Source organism: Arachis stenosperma, chromosome 9, assembly GCF_014773155.1.
Source record: "Arachis stenosperma cultivar V10309 chromosome 9, arast.V10309.gnm1.PFL2, whole genome shotgun sequence".
Classification (NCBI taxonomy): domain Eukaryota; kingdom Viridiplantae; phylum Streptophyta; class Magnoliopsida; order Fabales; family Fabaceae; genus Arachis; species Arachis stenosperma.
In genome coordinates this window covers 48,207,725-48,225,313 of record NC_080385.1, presented here as the reverse complement: position 1 = coordinate 48,225,313, position 17,589 = coordinate 48,207,725, and the positions used below count along the sequence as shown (strand labels likewise).

At 38.5% G+C, this 17,589-nt stretch overlaps 1 non-coding gene across 1 annotated transcript; it reads right to left on the bottom strand.

Annotated features, from left to right (window-relative positions):
* Positions 1-220: 220 nt before the first annotated feature.
* LOC130952210 (small nucleolar RNA R71) lies at positions 221-324 on the bottom strand. Its single transcript, XR_009074391.1, has one exon. It is a non-coding gene; the product is annotated as a small nucleolar RNA R71 (small nucleolar RNA).
* Between the last annotated feature and the right edge of the window lie 17,265 nt (positions 325-17,589).

Genomic DNA, 17,589 nt, shown 5'->3' with positions numbered 1-17,589 from the left:
GGAAGATCCTCATCAGTTTTTAGCTGAGTTCTTGCAAATCTGTGACACAGTCAAGACTAATGGGGTTGACCCTGAGGTCTACAGACTGATGCTATTCCCTTTTGCTGTAAGAGACAGAGCTAGAATATGGTTGAACTCTCAACCTAAAGAAAGTCTAGACTCATGGGAAAAGCTAGTCAATGCCTTCTTGGCAAAGTTCTTTCCACCTCAAAAATTAAGTAAGCTTAGAGTGGAAGTCCAAACCTTCAGACAGAAGGATGGAGAATCCCTCTATGAAGCTTGGGAAAGATACAAACAATTAATCAGAAAATGTCCATCTGACATGCTTTCTGAATGGAGCATCATAGGTATTTTCTATGATGGTCTCTCTGAACTGTCCAAGATGTCTTTGGATAGCTTTGCTGGAGGATCTCTTCATCTGAAGAAGACGCCTACAGAAGCTCAAGAGCTAATTAAAATGGTTGCAAATAACCAATTCATGTACACTTCTGAAAGGAATCCTGTGAACAATGGGACAAGTCAGAAAAAAAGAGTTCTTGAGATTGATACTCTGAATGCCATATTTGCTCAGAATAAAATATTGACTCAACAAGTCAATTTGATTTCTCAAAGTCTGTCTGGAATGCAAAATGCACCAAGCAGTACTAAGGATGCTTCATCTGAAGAAGAAGCCTATAATCCTGAGAACCCTTCAATGGAAGAGGTGAATTACCTAGGAGAACCCTATGGAAACACCTATAATTCTTCATGGAGAAATCACCCAAATTTCTCATGGAAGAATCAAGAGAGACCTCAACAAGGTTTCAACAACAATAATGGTGGAAGAAACAGGTTTAACAATGGCAAGCCTTTTCCATCATCTTCTCAGCAACAGACAGAGAACTCTAAGCAGAACCCCTCTGACTTAGCAACCATGGTCTCTGATCTAATCAAAACCACTCAAAGTTTCATGACTGAAACAAGGTCCTCCATTAGGAATTTGGAGGCACAAGTGGGACAGCTGAGCAAGAAAATTACTGAACTCCCTCCAAGTACTCTTCCAAGCAATACAGAAGAAAATCCAAAAGGAGAGTGCAAGGCCATCAACATGGCCGGATTTGGAGAGGAAGGAGAGGAAGTGAACGCCACTGAGGAAGACCTCAATGGGCGTGCACTAGCCTCCTCTGAGTTCCCTAATGAGGAACCATGGGAATCTGAGGCTCAAAATGAGACCATAGAGATTCCATTGGACTTACTTCTGCCTTTCATGAGCTCTGATGAGTATTCCTCCTCTGAAGAGGATGAGTATGTCACTGAAGAGCAAGTTGCTAAATACCTTGGAGCAATCATGAAGCTAAATGACAAGTTATTTGGAAATGAGACTTGGGAGGATGAACCTCCTTTGCTCACCAAAGAACTGGATGACTTGTCCAGGCAGAAATTACCTCAAAAGAGACAAGATCCTGGGAAGTTTTCCATACCTTGTACCATAGGCACCATGACCTTCAAGAAGGCCCTGTGTGACTTAGGGTCAAGTGTAAACCTCATGCCTCTCTCTGTAATGGAGAAGCTAGGGATCTTTAAGATACAAGCTGCAAGAATCTCACTAGAGATGGCAGACAACTCAAGAAAACAAGCTCATGGACTTGTAGAGAATGTTTTGGTAAAAGCTGAAGACCATTACATCCCTACTGATTTCATAGTCCTAGAGACTGGGAAGTGCATGGATGAATCCATCATCCTTGGCAGACCCTTCCTAGCCACAGCAAAGGCTGTGATTGATGTTGATGGAGGTGAACTGATCATTCAAGTGAATGAAGAATCCTTTGTGTTTAAGGCTCAAGGATACCCCTCTGTCATCATGGAGAAGAAGCATGAAGAGCTTCTCTCAAATCAGAGACAAACAGAGCCCCCACAGTCAAACTCTAAGTTTGGTGTTGGGAGGCCACAACCAAACTCTAAGTTTGGTGTTGAACCCCCACATTCAAACTCTAAGTTTGGTGTTGGGAGGTTCCAACATTGCTCTGAGCGTCTGTGAGGCTCCATGAGAGCCCTCTGTCAAGCTACTGACATTAAAGAAAGCGCTTGTTGGGAGGCAGCCCAATGTTATATTTTATCTATTTTCTTTTGTTATTTTATGTTTTTTTGTAGGTTGATGATCATAAGAAGTCACAAAATCAATTGAAAAAGCAAAAACAGAATGAAAAACAGGAAGAAAAACAGCACACCCTGGAGGAAGAACTCACTGGCGTTTAAACGCCAGTGAGGCTAGCAGTTGGGCGTTTAACGCCCAGTCTGGCACCATTCTGGGCGTTTAACGCCAGAAAGGGGCACCAGACTGGCGTTAAACGCCAGGAAAGGGCAAGAACCTGGCGTTAAACGCCAGAAATGGGCACCAGCCCGGCGTTTAACGCCAGATTTGGCACAAAACGTGATTTTGATTGCCATTTGGTGCAGGGATGATTTTTCCTTGACACCTCAGGATCTGTGGACCCCACAGGATCCCCACCAACCCCACCACCCTCTCTCTTCTTCACCCATTCACCTCAATACCTCTTCCCCAAAAACCCCCACCTCTCAAATCCCACTATCACCATCACTCCTTCATTTTCACACACCCTAAACACTACTTCTTCCCCTAATGGCCGAAACACAAAGCCATTCCCTTCTTCCTCATTTCTTCTTCTTCTACTCTCTTCTTTCTTCTTTTGCTCGAGGACGAGCAAACCTTTTAAGTTTGGTGTGGTAAAAGCATTGCTTTTCATTTTTCCATAACCATTTATGGCATCCAAAGCCGGTTCAACTGAGAAGGCATGACCTCAAGCCCATCACTAAGAAAAGGATGGAGCAAATAAGAGATCCCTGAGATGCCTCAAGGGATGCACTTTCCTCCACAAGACTATTGGGAGCAACTAAACACCTCCCTAGGAGAATTGAGTTCCAACATGGAACAACTAAGGGTGGAGCACCAAAGAACATTCCATCATCCTCCATGAAATTAGAGAAGATCAAAGAATCATGAGAGAGGAGCAACAAAGACAAGGAAGAGACATTGAGGAGCTCAAGCACTCCATAAGGCCTTCAAGAGGAAGAACAAGCCGCCATCACTAAGGTGGACCCGTTCTTTAATCTCCTTGTTCTTTACTTTCTTGTTTTTCGAATTTTATGCTTTATGTTTATCCATGTTTGTGTCTTATGATCATTAGTGTCTTAGTGTCTATGCCTTAAAGTTATGAATGTCCTATGAAATCCATCACCCTTCTTAAATGAAAACTGTTTTTATTACAAAAGAACAAGAAGTACAGGATTTCAAATTCATCTTTAAAACTAGCTTAATTAGTTTGATGTGGTGACAATACTTTTTGTTTTCTGAATGTATGCTTGAACAGTGCATATGTCTTTTGAATTTGTTGTTCATGAATGTTAAAATTGTTGGCTCTTGAAAGAATGATGAAAAAGGAGACATGTTACTGAGGATCTGAAAAATCATAAAAATGATTCTTGAAGCAAGAAAAAGCAGTGAATACAAAAAAAAGGAAGGAGAAAAAACGAAAAGAAAAAGAAAGAAATAAAGCTGTGATCCAAGGCAAAAAGAGTGTGCTTAAGAACCCTGGACACCTCTAATTGGGGACTCTAGCAAAGCTGAGTCACAATCTGAAAAGGTTCACCCAATTATGTGTCTGTGGCATGTATGTATCCGGTGGTAATACTGGAAGACAGAGTGCTTTGGGCCACGGCCAAGACTCATAAAGTAGCTGTGTTCAAGAATCATCATACTTAACTAGGAGAATCAAAAACACTATCTGGATTTTGAGTTCCTAAAGAAGCCAATCATTCTGAATTTCAAAGGATAAAGTGAGATGCCAAAACTGTTTGGAGGCAAAAAGCTACTAGTCCCGCTCATCTAATTTGGAGCTAAGTTTCATTGATAATTTGGAGTCTATAGTATATTCTCTTCTTTTTATCCTATTTGATTTTCAGTTGCTTGGGGACAAGCAACAATTTAAGTTTGGTGTTGTGATGAGCGGATAATTTGTACGCTTTTTGGCATTGTTTTTAGTATGTTTTTAGTATCTTTTAGTTAGTTTTTATTATATTTTTATTAGTTTTTAGTTAAAATTCACTTTTCTGGACTTTACTATGAGTTTGTGTGTTTTTCTGTGATTTCAGGTATTTTCTGGCTGAAATTGAGGGATCTGAGCAAAAATCTGATCCAGAGACTGAAAAGGACTGCAGATGCTGTTGGATTCTGACCTCCCTGCACTCGAAGTGGATTTTCTGGAGTTACAGAAGCCCAATTGGCGCGCTCTCAACGGCGTTGGAAAGTAGACATCCTGGGCTTTCCAGCAATATATGATAGTCCATACTTTGCCCAAGATTTGATGGCCCAAACCGGCGTTCAAAGTCACCTACAGAAATTCCAGCGTTAAACGCCGGAACTGGCACCTAAATGGGAGTTAAACGCCCAAACTGGCATAAAAGCTGGCGTTTAACTCCAAGAAGAGTCTCTACACGAAAATGCTTCATTGCTCAGCCCAAGCACACACCAAGTGGGCCCGGAAGTGGATTTCTATGTCATTTACTCATCTCTGTACACCCTAGGCTACTAGTTTTCTATATATAGGACCTTTTACTATTGTATTTTCATCTTTTGATCATGTTTTTATGATTGAACCCTCTTTTGGGAGGCTGGCCATTCGGCCATGCCTAGACTTTGTTCTTATGTATTTTCAACGGTGAAGTTTCTACACACCATAGATTAAGGTGTGGAGCTCTGCTGTACCTCGAGTATTAATGCAATTACTATTGTTCTTCTATTCAATTCCGCTTGTTCTTTGTCCAAGATATCACTTGTTCTTCAACTTGATGAATGTGATGATCAGTGACACTCATCATCATTCTCACTCATGAACAAGGTGACTGACAACCATTCTTGTTCTACAAGCATACAAGGCTCTAGTGAATATCTCTTGGATTCTTTAACCGGAATCTTCGTGGTATAGGCGAGAACTGATGGCGGCATTCAAGAGAATCCGGAAGGTCTAACCTTGTCTGTGGTATTCTGAGTAGGATTCAATGATTGAATGACTGTGACGTGCTTCAAACTCCTGAGGGCGGGGCGTTAGTGACAGACGCAAAAGAATCACTGGATTCTATTCCGGCCTGATTGAGAACCGACAGATGAATTCCGCTATGACCGTGACAGGGCATATGCAATCGCTTTCAATGAGAGGATGGGAGGTAGCCACTGACAACGGTGAAACCCTACATGAGCTTGCCATGGAAAGGAGTAAGAAGGATTGGATGAAGACAGTAGGAAAGCAGAGAGACGGAAGGGAAGGCATCTTCATGCGCTTATCTGAAGTTCCTACCAATGAATTACATAAGTATCTCTATCTTTATCTTTGTGTTATTTTTGTTCATCACCATATACATTTGAGTTTGCCTGACTAAGATTTACAAGATGACCATAGCTTGCTTCATACCAACAATCTCCGTGGGATCGACCCTTACTCGCGTAAGGTATTACTTGGACGACCCAGTGCACTTGCTGGTTAGTTGTGCGAAGTTGTAGTGATCACAATTTCGTGCACCACCTACTAAGAACTATTGATAAGCGGATAGTTTATACGCTTTTTGGCATTGCTTTTAGTAGTTTTTAGTATGATTTAGTCAATTTTTAGTATATTTTTATTAGTTTTTATGAAAAAAATCATATTTCTAGACTTTACTATGAGTTTGTGTGTTTTTCTGTGATTTCAGGTATTTTCTGGCTGAAATTGAGGGACCTGAGCAAAAATCTAATTCAGAGGCTGAAGAAGGACTACTGATGCTATTGGATTCTGACCTCCTTGCACTCGAAATAGAATTTTGGAGCTACAGAAACCCAAATGGTGCACTCTCAATTGCGTTGAAAAGTAGACATCCAGAGCTTTCCAGTAATATATAATAGTCCATACTTTGCTCGAGTTTTGATGACGTAAATTGGCGTTCAAACGCCAATTCCCTGCCCTATTCTGGCGTTAAACGCCAAAAACAGGTTACAAGCTAGAGTTAAATGCTCAAAACAGGCTGCAAACTGGCGTTTAACCCCAAAAGAAGTCTCTACACATGAAAGCTTCAATGCTCAGCCCAAACACACACCAAGTGGGCCTGGAAGTGGATTTCTGCATCATTTACTTATTTCTGTAACCCTAGTAACTAGTTTAGTATAAATAGAAATTTTTACTATTGTATTAGGGGTCTTTTTCCCTATTTTCGAATTCATATGCCATGTGGGGAGGCTGGCCACTCGGCCAGGCCTAGACCATTATCACTTATGTATTTTCAACGGTGGAGTTTCTACACACCATAGATTAAGGTGTGGAGCTCTGCTGTTCCTTGAGTATTAATGCAAAGTACTATTGTTCTTCTATTCAATTCAAGCTTATTTTTATTCTAAGATGTTCATTCGCACCTCAACCTGATGAATGTGATGATCCGTGACACTCATCACCATTCTCACTTATGCATGCGTGCCTGACAAATACTTCCGTTCTACCTGCGAAAGCTAGAGTGTGTATCTCTTGGATTCCTGATCCATGCGTTTGATTGCCTCTCCTGACAACAGAGCCTTCAATTCCTTGAGATCAGAGTCTTCGTGGTATAAGCTAGAACCAATTGGCAACATTCTTGAGATCCGAAAATTCTAAACCTTGTATGTGGTATTCCGAGTAGGATCTGGGATGGGATGACTGTGACGAGCTTCAAACTCATGACTGTTAGGCGTGGTGACAGACGCAAAAGGATCAATGGATCCTATTCCAATATGAGTGAGAATCGACAGATGATTAGCCGTGCGGTGACAGCGCATTTGGACCATTTTCATTGAGAGGATGGATGGTAGCCATTGACAATGGTGATCCCCCAACATACAACTTGCCATGGAAAGGAGTATGAATGATTGAATGAAGACAGTAGGAAAGCAGATATTCAGAAGGAATAACGTATCTCCATACATTTATCTGAAATTCCCACCAATGAATTACATAAGTATCTCTATCTTTATTTTATATTTATTTATCTTTTAATTATCAAAACTCCATAACCATTTGAATCCGCCTGACTGAGATTTACAAGATGACCATAGCTTGCTTCAAGCCGACAATCTCCGGGGGATCGACCCTTACTCACGTAAGGTTTATTACTTGGACGACCTAGTGCACTTGCTGGTTAGTTGTGCAAAGTTGTGAAAAAGAGTTGAGATTACAATTGTGCGTACCAAGTTGTTAGAGCCATTGAGATCACAATTTCGTGCAGCAACTTCCCAGTTCTTACTCCCTATTTCCCCTCCCCCCCTTTCAGTTACAGGTGCGAAAGTTTAGTGCAGAGCTACAAGAGTGTAGAAGATTATGTTTACAAGTTGAGTTGTTAGATTTTATTTTCCTCTTGTCATTTATTGTTTTAGTTTTTAGAGGGGTAGGACTTGTATTTCAGGGTCTTTGAGTTGTTAGATTTTATTTTCCTCTCGTCATATATATAATGCTACGTGGATATATATATTTTTGTGATTAAATGGTTTAAAGTATAGAATCTTTGTTTTCTTGGCTAAAATTTTAGTTCATATTCACGAAGGCTCAATATTAAATAAAGATAGTATAAAATAAAAAGGTTTAGAAATAAGTAACGACTCAGCTTTTAGTTTGATCATGAGGTGCTAAAAGTTAGGGTGTTATATTATGGTATTAAAGCAGTTCGTTCCTGTTAGAGTCTTGGTAATGGGCTGACTATACTTCAGTTCATATTCTGATTGTCTATTGATTAATGTTGTTAGTCAACCGTTGCATTTCTCATGGTATTAGGTCTGGCCAACTTAATACTGATGATTTATGTATATGGGAACATTAATAGATTATCATGGATGAAACAAAAGTAATAGGTAATACAAATTATGGGGTATGGGAATGTTAGAGATTACGAAGATAGCTCAGGTCCGAAGTATAATCCTTATTCGTGCTACACGAACTCGTGCCATCTCTTCCTTCATTATCTTCATTGGAATTCTTGCCTTGAATTTTTTCAGAATGTGATCTGATTATCTCTTGACCAAACCTTATTGTCCTTATGTACCTCAGTTTGTCTATAGATTTAATTGCCTACCTACCCGCTTTAGAATATTATCTTAAACATTTCTTGTACTTCTTTTCATGGATCCTATTTTCTTTAATTTGGGTTCTAACTTGTTTCATTTTAACAATTTTTGAGGACAAAATTTTTTATAAAATGATAGAATATAACAATCCGAATTTTTAAAAATTAAATAATGAGTTATTTATAATTTATTATTTTATTTAAAAAAATATTTTTTAAAAATAATTAAATTAAATTTTATGATACTTTGAGTTTAAAATTCATTAGAATTTTTACATATTTTTTATTATAATGAGGTATTTCGAAAAGGATAAAAGAATACTACTACTACTTAAGTTCCTTATCTATTGGGCCACTTTTATTAGCAACAACATTAAATCATGACTATCTAATACCATTTCTTTGGTCTCTTTCTTTTTGGCCGAAGAAGCCATTAAGGAAAACGAAAAGAAAGAAAGCCAACGTGGATTATATATATATATATATATATATATATATATATATATATATAAAAGCATGACACATATCTTTATTTCACTAATCCCCATCATCATCTTACTTCATTTGTTTCGTTCATAACCGAATTGAACCTGAGAAAGAAAATAAAGAAAGAGAGACCGTGGGTGAGGGACGGAAACCGTGACTTCCTTGAGCTTCCGACCGTAATTTTTTGCGATTCGTAATCCCAATAAAAAATCTAATCCAATTAAAGTGTTCGTATCTTTATCCTCTACGTGTTGATGTCACTTTCGTTTGGTAGAAGTTGACGGTGACGTATCTTTCCTTCTTCTTGAGTTCGGCTAATTGAAATTCTAGGAGGCACAGACAATTTCTGATGTTTTCTTCTTCATCAGCTCGATCAAAAAATTTCTCCGGAGTTTTCATTGTTTTGATTTTGTACGGAGGTAAAGTTTGGTAATTTTATAATAATTAAATGTGAATTTGATAAGTAAATGTTGGTGTGATTGATTATTGTTTGAGTTTGATTAAGTTTATATTGAATTTTTGTTGAATTATTGTTGTTTGTTTGAGATTTTGGTTCTGCTATGTATGAACAGCAAGTTGGGGTGTTTTGATAATTTTTGGATTTTTTTAAAACGGAATTAAAGAATGAATTGTTAAAATTGATTTAAGAGTTTTGTTTTGGTGAAAGGAGTTTAATGAAAGGAAAATAAATTTGAATTATTTTTCAAGACAGATTTTGATATTTGGAAAAAACCTGGGCAGTATGCAAGGGTTGTGACTTAGTCCCACTTGCTCTAGGTCAAGATTTTAAAAGATTGTGGTTTCGAATTTGGCTATGACCTGGCAAGGATCGTGGTGGTATACCGCATGTCTAGTGTCGCGATGGACGTGGAGATCGTGGTTATTTATCACCCACGGGTGTGCTGTTTTGCAATTGAAAACGTCTATGGTGATTGAGGTAGTTTACCGCCCACAGATGGTAGGGATCGAGGTGGTTTATCACTCACCAGGTGAGGATCGTGGTACTGTACTACTCACCAATATTCAAGAGGACGATGCCCGAATTAGCTACTGGACATATCGGGTTGGTTATATGACCGACAGATGAGACTCATCAGCCATAGGATAGATATGCATCATACTTGTTTGCACATATTTATCACTACGCCAGAAGCGGCAAATGGCGGCGGCCATATACCAGCGGACTTCAGAAATGTCGCTAAAATACTAGATTGTGGCAGTCTTAGTGACGATTTAAGATGGGACTGCTAAATCAAACAATTTGACTGTGGTTCAAATGCAAAACGCCACACACAAAAATTCCCCAATTGAAATTAAAAAAGAAACCTCTCCCTGGGTGATTCAAGAAAAAAAAACAAAACCTCCACGTTCGCGGTCTCTGTCCCTATCCCTTTCACGATCGTCGTCACGGTCACGGCAGTTAGAGTCAGTGGAGGGTTTGGAATCAGCTACGAAATCTGAGGAAGGTCGATTATGAGAAAGGAGCTACTCTTGGCGGCGTTTCTGGTTGGCAATTTTCCTCCTGGCAGCGCTGGAGTGCCAATTGCTTGTGCTGGGCTTTGGTAAGGAAGATGGGCTTGGATGGTGTAGCAGAGTTGCTGGCTAGCTGCTACATCCTTCCTCGTCACGGATCTGCTTAAGCTTCTACATAGCTCCTGCGCTCGAAAGAAAGGTGGAGAGGCACGTCTGTTGTTCGTCCCTCTGCTATAAACGTCCCGGTGTTGTCGTCCTCAACCTTCCCCCTTGTTCTGTTGTGCACCGCTCGAACGCATCCTCTTCCTGCTTCTTGGTTTGCTTTTTCTCCATTTTTCTGTTGTTCCAATTTTATATTTTGTCTTTGTATGTTTGTTTCAATTTAATTATTTTGCTTCTTGATCGAATATCTTTGCATCAATTTAGTTTTATTTTGCTTGTTTCCAATTTGTTTGCTATTTTAGTTCGAACCCTAGTCTGATGAAATTTTGCCCCAATTTAGTGACTGATAATATTCTCTGCCTCTCTTGATCTTTGTCTTTCTGCATAATTTCTTCAACTTGAATCTCATGAAAAATTCTTTGTTACTATGCAATCTGATCTTGGTATCCATTTTTACCTTTTCTAAATTGACATTGATAATAGATTCTTCTGATTAAATACATATCTTAGCTATCAATATGATAGCTTTTATATTGATCTATGGTTTTTCACTAAAAATAAAGCTGTTTATTTTCATAATGTAATTGAAATAGGGAAGACTTAGAGATGGTCATATGAAGAGGAGAACTGTATGTTAACTCTCCTGCACTAATTTGCACCAAAAATTATGTTAATAGTCCATATTGTAGGAAAATTTTTCCCAACATTTCCTTTCCAAAGAATGGGAATGATATTAAGTTAGGTTCTAGAGATGATGACAAAAAACTGTTAAGGTGCAAAAAAGTTTGCACCAAGCCAAAGGCTTTTAGGTCTCCTCAACTCTTTGCACGCCAAAAATTGAGGAAGATACTAGCTTATAAATACTGGAAGGCTGCATCAAAGTTGAAGGATTATGAGTATTCTAGATCTGGTAGGGTTTTAACAAATTATCCCTATCAAATATGTCATTACCTGATGTATATTATGTCAATGAGTCAGGTTAATTCGGTTTCACTAAAAGTAACATTATTTGCAGAAGCGGGAGTTAAACCATTGTACCATACGAGAAAGATTGGTTACAGATTTGAAAGATCACAACATAACACACTACTCAAGAGGAGAAAATTCTTTGATCGGTGTTTGATGAGCGGATATTTTATACGCTTTTTGGGGGTAATTTCATATAGATTTTAGCATGTTTTTATTAGTTTTTAATAGAATTTTATTAGTTTTTAAGCAAAAATCATATTTCTGGACTTTACTATGAGTTTGTGTGTTTTTCTATGATTTCAGGCATTTTCTGGCTGAAATTGAGGGAGCTGAGCAAAAATCTGATTTAGGCTGAAAAAGGATTGCTGATGCTTTTGAATTCTGACCTCCCTGCACTCGGAATGGATTTTTTGGAGCTACAGGAGTCCAATTGGCGCGCAATTGGGTTGGAAAGTAGACATTCAGGGCTTTCCAGCAATATATAATAGTCCATACTTTGCGCGAAGATAGACGACATAAACTGGCGTTCAATGCCAGTTCCATGTTGCAGTCTAGCGTCCAATGCCAGAAACAGGTTACAAGTTGGAGTTCAACGCCAAAAACACGTTACAACCTGGCGTTCAACTCCAGAAACAGCCCGGGCACGTGAGAAGCTTAAGTCTCAGCCCCAGCACACACTAAGTAGGCCCCAAAAGTGGATTTTTGCACCAATTATCTTAGTTTACTCATTTTCTGTAAACCTAGGTTACTAGTTTAGTATTTAAACAACTTTTAGAGACTTATTTTGAAACACATGACATTTTTAGATCTGAAATTTGTACCTTTTGGCAGCATGAGTCTCTAAACCCCATTGTTGGGGGTGAGGAGCTCTGCAGCGTCTCGATGAATTAATGCAATTATTTCTGTTTCTCATTCAAATATGCTTGTTCCTATTTAAGATGTTCATTCGCGCTTCACTATGAAGGAGGTGATGATCCGTGACATTCATCACCTTCCTCACCCCATGAACGTGTGTCTGACAACCACCTCCGTTCTACATCAGATTGAATGAGTATCTCTTAGATTCCTTAATCAGAATCTTCGTGGTATAAGCTGGAATTGATGGCGGCATTCATGAGAATCCGGAAAGTCTAAACCTTGTCTGTGGTATTCCGAGTAGTATTCTGGGATTGGATGATTGTGACGAGCTTCAAACTCGTGAGTGTTGGGCGTGATGACAAACGCAAAAGAATCAATGGATTCTATTCCGACATGATCGAGAACCAACAGCTGATTAGCTGTGCTGTGATAGAGCATTTGGATCGTTTTCACTAAGAGGATGGAAAGTAGCCATTGACAACGGTGACATCCTACATATAGCTTGCCATGGAAGGAGCCTTGCAAATTCTGAAAGTAAGAAAGCAGTATGTTGTAGAGATTCAGAGGACAAAGCATCTCCAAAACTCCAACATATTCTCCATTATTAAGTAACAATTATTTATTTTATGCTCTTTTATTTTTCGTAATTCAAACTGATAATTATAATTGATATCCTGACTAAGAATAATAAAATAACCATAGCTTGCTTCAAGCCAACAATCTCCGTGGGATTCGACCCTTACTCACGTAAGGTATTACTTGGACGACTCAGTGCACTTGCTGGTTAGTTGTGCGAAGTTGTAAGAAATCTTGATTTTGATATTGGCATTACAATTTCGTGCACCAAGTTTTTGGCGCCGTTGCCGGGGATTGTGTGAGTTTGAACAACTAAAGGTTTATTTTGTTGCTTAGATTAGGAATATAGTATTGATGCTATAGAGTCATTAAATTTGAGTCCTTTAATTTCTCTTCAAAAATTTTTCGAAAATATTACTTGTCCCTATTAATTTTTAATTTTTCGTAAATTAGTGTCTTATTCTAAGTTTGGTGTCAATTGCATATTTTATATTTTTCCTTTAAAATTTTTGAATTAGTGATCTTTGTTTTTCCTTGATCTTCAAATTGTTCTTGTCAATTTTTCTTGTTTGATCTTTGATTTGTCTTGTTCTGTGTCTTTTCTTGTTTTTCTTGTGCTTTTTCAAAATATTAGTTTTCAAAAAAAAAATTTTTTTATCTATAAAAATAACACATCTTTAAAACACATTACATTTATAGCTCAGTTGGCTAGAGCGTTGGCTTATATTCTTGGTAATTGGGCATCTTCTTTTTAAAACTTTTTCAAAAATAATTTTTCTTTGATTAATTCTTGTGCCAAACTTTAAGTTTGGTATCTTCTTGTTAATCTTTTTATAATTTTCGAAAAATTATTTTAGTTTTCCCAAAAATTTTAAGTTTGGTGTTTTTTCTTTTGTTCTTATTGTTCTTGTGAGTCTTTAAAGTGTTCTTGAGTCTTCTTTATGTTTTGATCTTAAAATTTTTAAGTTTGGTGTTCCTTGGTGTTTTCCCTCCAAAATTTTCGAAAACAAGGAGCATTAGATCTAAAAATTTTAAGTCTTGTGTCTTTTGTGTGTTTTTCTCTTTCATCATAAAATTCAAAATTCAAAAAAATATCTTTTCTAACTATTTTTAAGCAACTTTTTCGAAATTTTTTTAAAAAAAATTCAGATTTCAATTTCAAAATTTTTCAAATCTTATCCTTTTAAGATTTAAAAAAATAATAATAATATTTTATTATCTTTTTCAAAAATATCCTAACCACTTTCTCTCTCCTCAATTTTTTCGAAAATCTTCACAAAATATTTTAAAATATTTTATTTTTATTTTGTTTTTATTTTATCTTATTTTATTTTATTTTATTATTTCAAAAATAAATTTTTATATATAATAAAATAAATAATATTTACATCCATATCATCTCCTTTACTCCAACATGGACATAAGTGGAAATGAATAGTCCAGAAGGACTCTGGGGTCATATGCTAACCCCACTACTGCTTCATATGGGAGTAGTATATGTATACCCTCCATTGGAGTTAGTAGTTTTGAGTTGAATCCTCAGCTCATTATCATGGTGCAGCAAAGTTGCCAGTATTTTGGTCTTCCACAAGAAGAACCTACAGAGTTTCTGGCACAGTTTTTACAAATTGCTGACACAGTACATGATAAGGAGGTATATCAGGATGTCTACAGGCTATTACTGTTCCCATTTGCTGTAAAAGACCAAGCTAAGAGGTGGTTAAATAACCAACCTAAGGACAGCATAAAGACATGGAAACAGTTGTCAGAAAAATTCCTGAATCACTATTTTCCTCCGAAACGGATGACACAGCTAAGGCTGAGCATCCAAGGCTTCAAACAAGGAGATAATGAATCTCTCTATGATGCCTGGGAGAGATACAGAGAGATGCTAAGAAAATGCCCCTCTGAAATGTTTTCAGAGTGGGTGCAGTTAGACATCTTCTACTATGGGCTTACAGAAAGAGCTCAGATTTCTCTAGACCACTCAGCTGGTAGATCTATACACATGAGAAAGACAATAGAAGAAGCTCAAGAGCTCATTGATATAGTTGCCAGAAATCAGCATCTGTACCTAAGCAGTGAACCTTCCATGAAAGAAGAGGCTAAAACAGTAACTGCTGAAATGAGTCCTGTAGAACAAGTTACAGAATTCAATCAGCAATTGGATTTTCTAACAAAACAGTTAGCCGAATTCAAAGAGATATTACAAGAAACAAGAATGGCTAATATGAATATGGAAGTGCAATTGAAGCAAACAAAACATCAGTTATCAAAACAAATAATAGAAGAATGCCAAGCCGTTCAATTAAGAAGTGGAAAAATGTTAAATACCTCACTTCAAGGTAGCAGGAAGCCAAAGAATGAGCAAACTACCCAAAATCCATCTGAGGACAGTAAGAGCCCAGAGAGGAATAATTCTGGCACTCAAACGCTGGAAAATAGGTGGAAAGCTGGCGTTGAACGCCCAAACCATGCTCAATCCTGGCGTTCAACGCCAGAAACAAGCAATGATTTGTCGTTGAACGCCCAAAGGGAGCACAATTCTGGCGTTCAGATGCCAGAAACAAGTAAGAAGTTGGCGTCTAACGCCACTCCAGCTTCCACCCCTGGCATTCAAATGCCAGTGGGGGATAAGACACATACAAGTGCTGATAATAACCCATCTAAAAAGGCTTCTAAACCCACATCTGTAGGCAATAAATCTGCAGCAACTAAGGTTGAGGAATACAAAGCCAAAATGCCTTATCCTCAGAAACTCCGCCAAGCGAAACAGGATAAGCAATTTGCCCGCTTTACAGACTATCTCAGGACTCTTGAAATAAAGATTCCGTTTACAGAGGCACTTGAGCAAATACCCTCTTATGCTAAGTTCATGAAAGAGATCTTAAGTCATAAGAAGGATTGGAGGGAAACTGAAAAAGTTTACCTCACTGAAGAATGTAGTGCAGTCATTCTGAAAAGCTTACCTGAGAAGCTTAAAGATCCGGGAAGCTTTATGATACCATGCACATTAGAAGGTACTTGTACCAAGCAAGCTCTATGTGATCTTGGGGGCAAGTATTAACCTAATACCTGCAGCTACTATCAAAAAGCTTGGGTTGACTGATGAAGTTAAACCAACCCGGATATGTCTCCAACTTGCTGATGGCTCAATTAAATACCCATCAGGCATGATTGAAGACATGATTGTCAAGGTTGGGCCATTTGCCTTTCCCACTGACTTTATGGTGCTGGAAATGGAGGAGCATAAGAGTGCAACTCTCATTCTGGGAAGACCTTTCCTAGCAACTGGCCGAACCCTCATTGATGTTCAAAAAGTGGAAGTAACCCTGAGAGTCAATAAGGATGAGTTTAAGTTGAATGTTGTCAAAGCCATGCAGTATCCAGACACCCAAAATGACTGCATGAGCGTTGATATTATTGACTCTCTGGTAAAAGAAGTCAATATGGCTGAGAGTTTCGAATCAGAGCTGGAGGATATCTTTAAATATGTTCAGCCTGATCTGGAGGAATCAGAGAGAATAATAGAACCTTTGAAAATCCCTCAGGAATAGGAGAAACCTCCTAAACCCGAGCTCAAACCATTACCACCATCCGTGAAATATTCCTGTAATTATAAGCTCTATCTTAGAGCCACAGGAAGAGGAAGCACTAATTCAAGTGCTAAAGACACATAATGGTACTTTTCTTTCTTGTGCCTATGTATGTTACTTCCTCCAATTAAGGTTATTTTGCTATTTTATTTTAGTTGAGTTTTACTTGTAGCTAACCCCACCGAGTAGTAAATGGTAGGGATGGTAAAACTCTCCGAGATGCGGGGATCCCTGCGGGGACTTCCCCGAATGGAGATCCGACTGTGGAGAATTTTTCTTGCGGGGATGGGAATGGGGGACGAAATTCCCCCGAGGTAGGAGCGGGGACCGAGCGGGGATCCCCGCCCCGTCCCCGCTAATCCCCGAAATTCTAAAGTTGCTTAATTGTCCTTAACAGTTTATTTCTCATATATATTTTTTAGTCATTTCACATGCCATATAACCCTAATAGTTTATTCTAAATTTAATTAATTGTCATTAATAGTTTATTCCTAATCCTTATTTGCATAACCCTTCTTTAGTTCATAGATCTTTAACGTCATCCATACTCCATCCAACCTCTCTGTAGCCACCCCTCGCCACTCTCCCGTCTCACTACATTGTCATCCCTCACTGTTCCATCACCCTCACCGTGTCGTTCTCTATATTCGTGGGGTTCCTTTCCACAATTCTATCATCATGTCCATTCTCCTCTCTGATGCCGTATCCCCTACCTCGACCCTCGTCCACTGCCCTATGCTCTGGCTTGCCATGACATCTCCCACCGCGTCATTTGAAAGTCACCATCTTGACGTTTGGACTTTTTATATAAAATCTTGCTATTTTTGTATAGGATGGATACTTTCAGCTTTACTATGAAAATTAATAATTAGTCAAAACTTTTAGAGAGATGGGGGAATAGGGTCCCCGTGGGGAATGAGGCCCTGTGGAAAATGGGGATGGGGAGCAATATTCTCCCACAGTGGGGAATGGGGATGGCAATGGGGAGTAAATCTGGGGGTGGGGATGTGGAGCAGGGAGGCCTCCCCCGCCCCCTCCCTACCCCATTGACATCCCTAGTAAATGGGTTATTGTTGTTTTGATTGTTATTTTTTGGTTTTTATGTTATATTAGCTCTTATACTAACTATTCTTGTCATTCTGTTAGGTTATTCGTCTCTGGTCAGTAAACAGCTATAGATACATAGAAGAGTACTCAGTACCAGCTATGCTTCCTCTGGTTGACTTTGATTTTGACGAGAGCAAGGTGAAATGGCTTGATGAATATTATATGTATTTTACTGTTTGTCTTGGAAGACATGATTCCACCTGTTTAAAATATAGTATAAGCTTTTGTTAGGAGTAGAAATCTTAGTTACTCT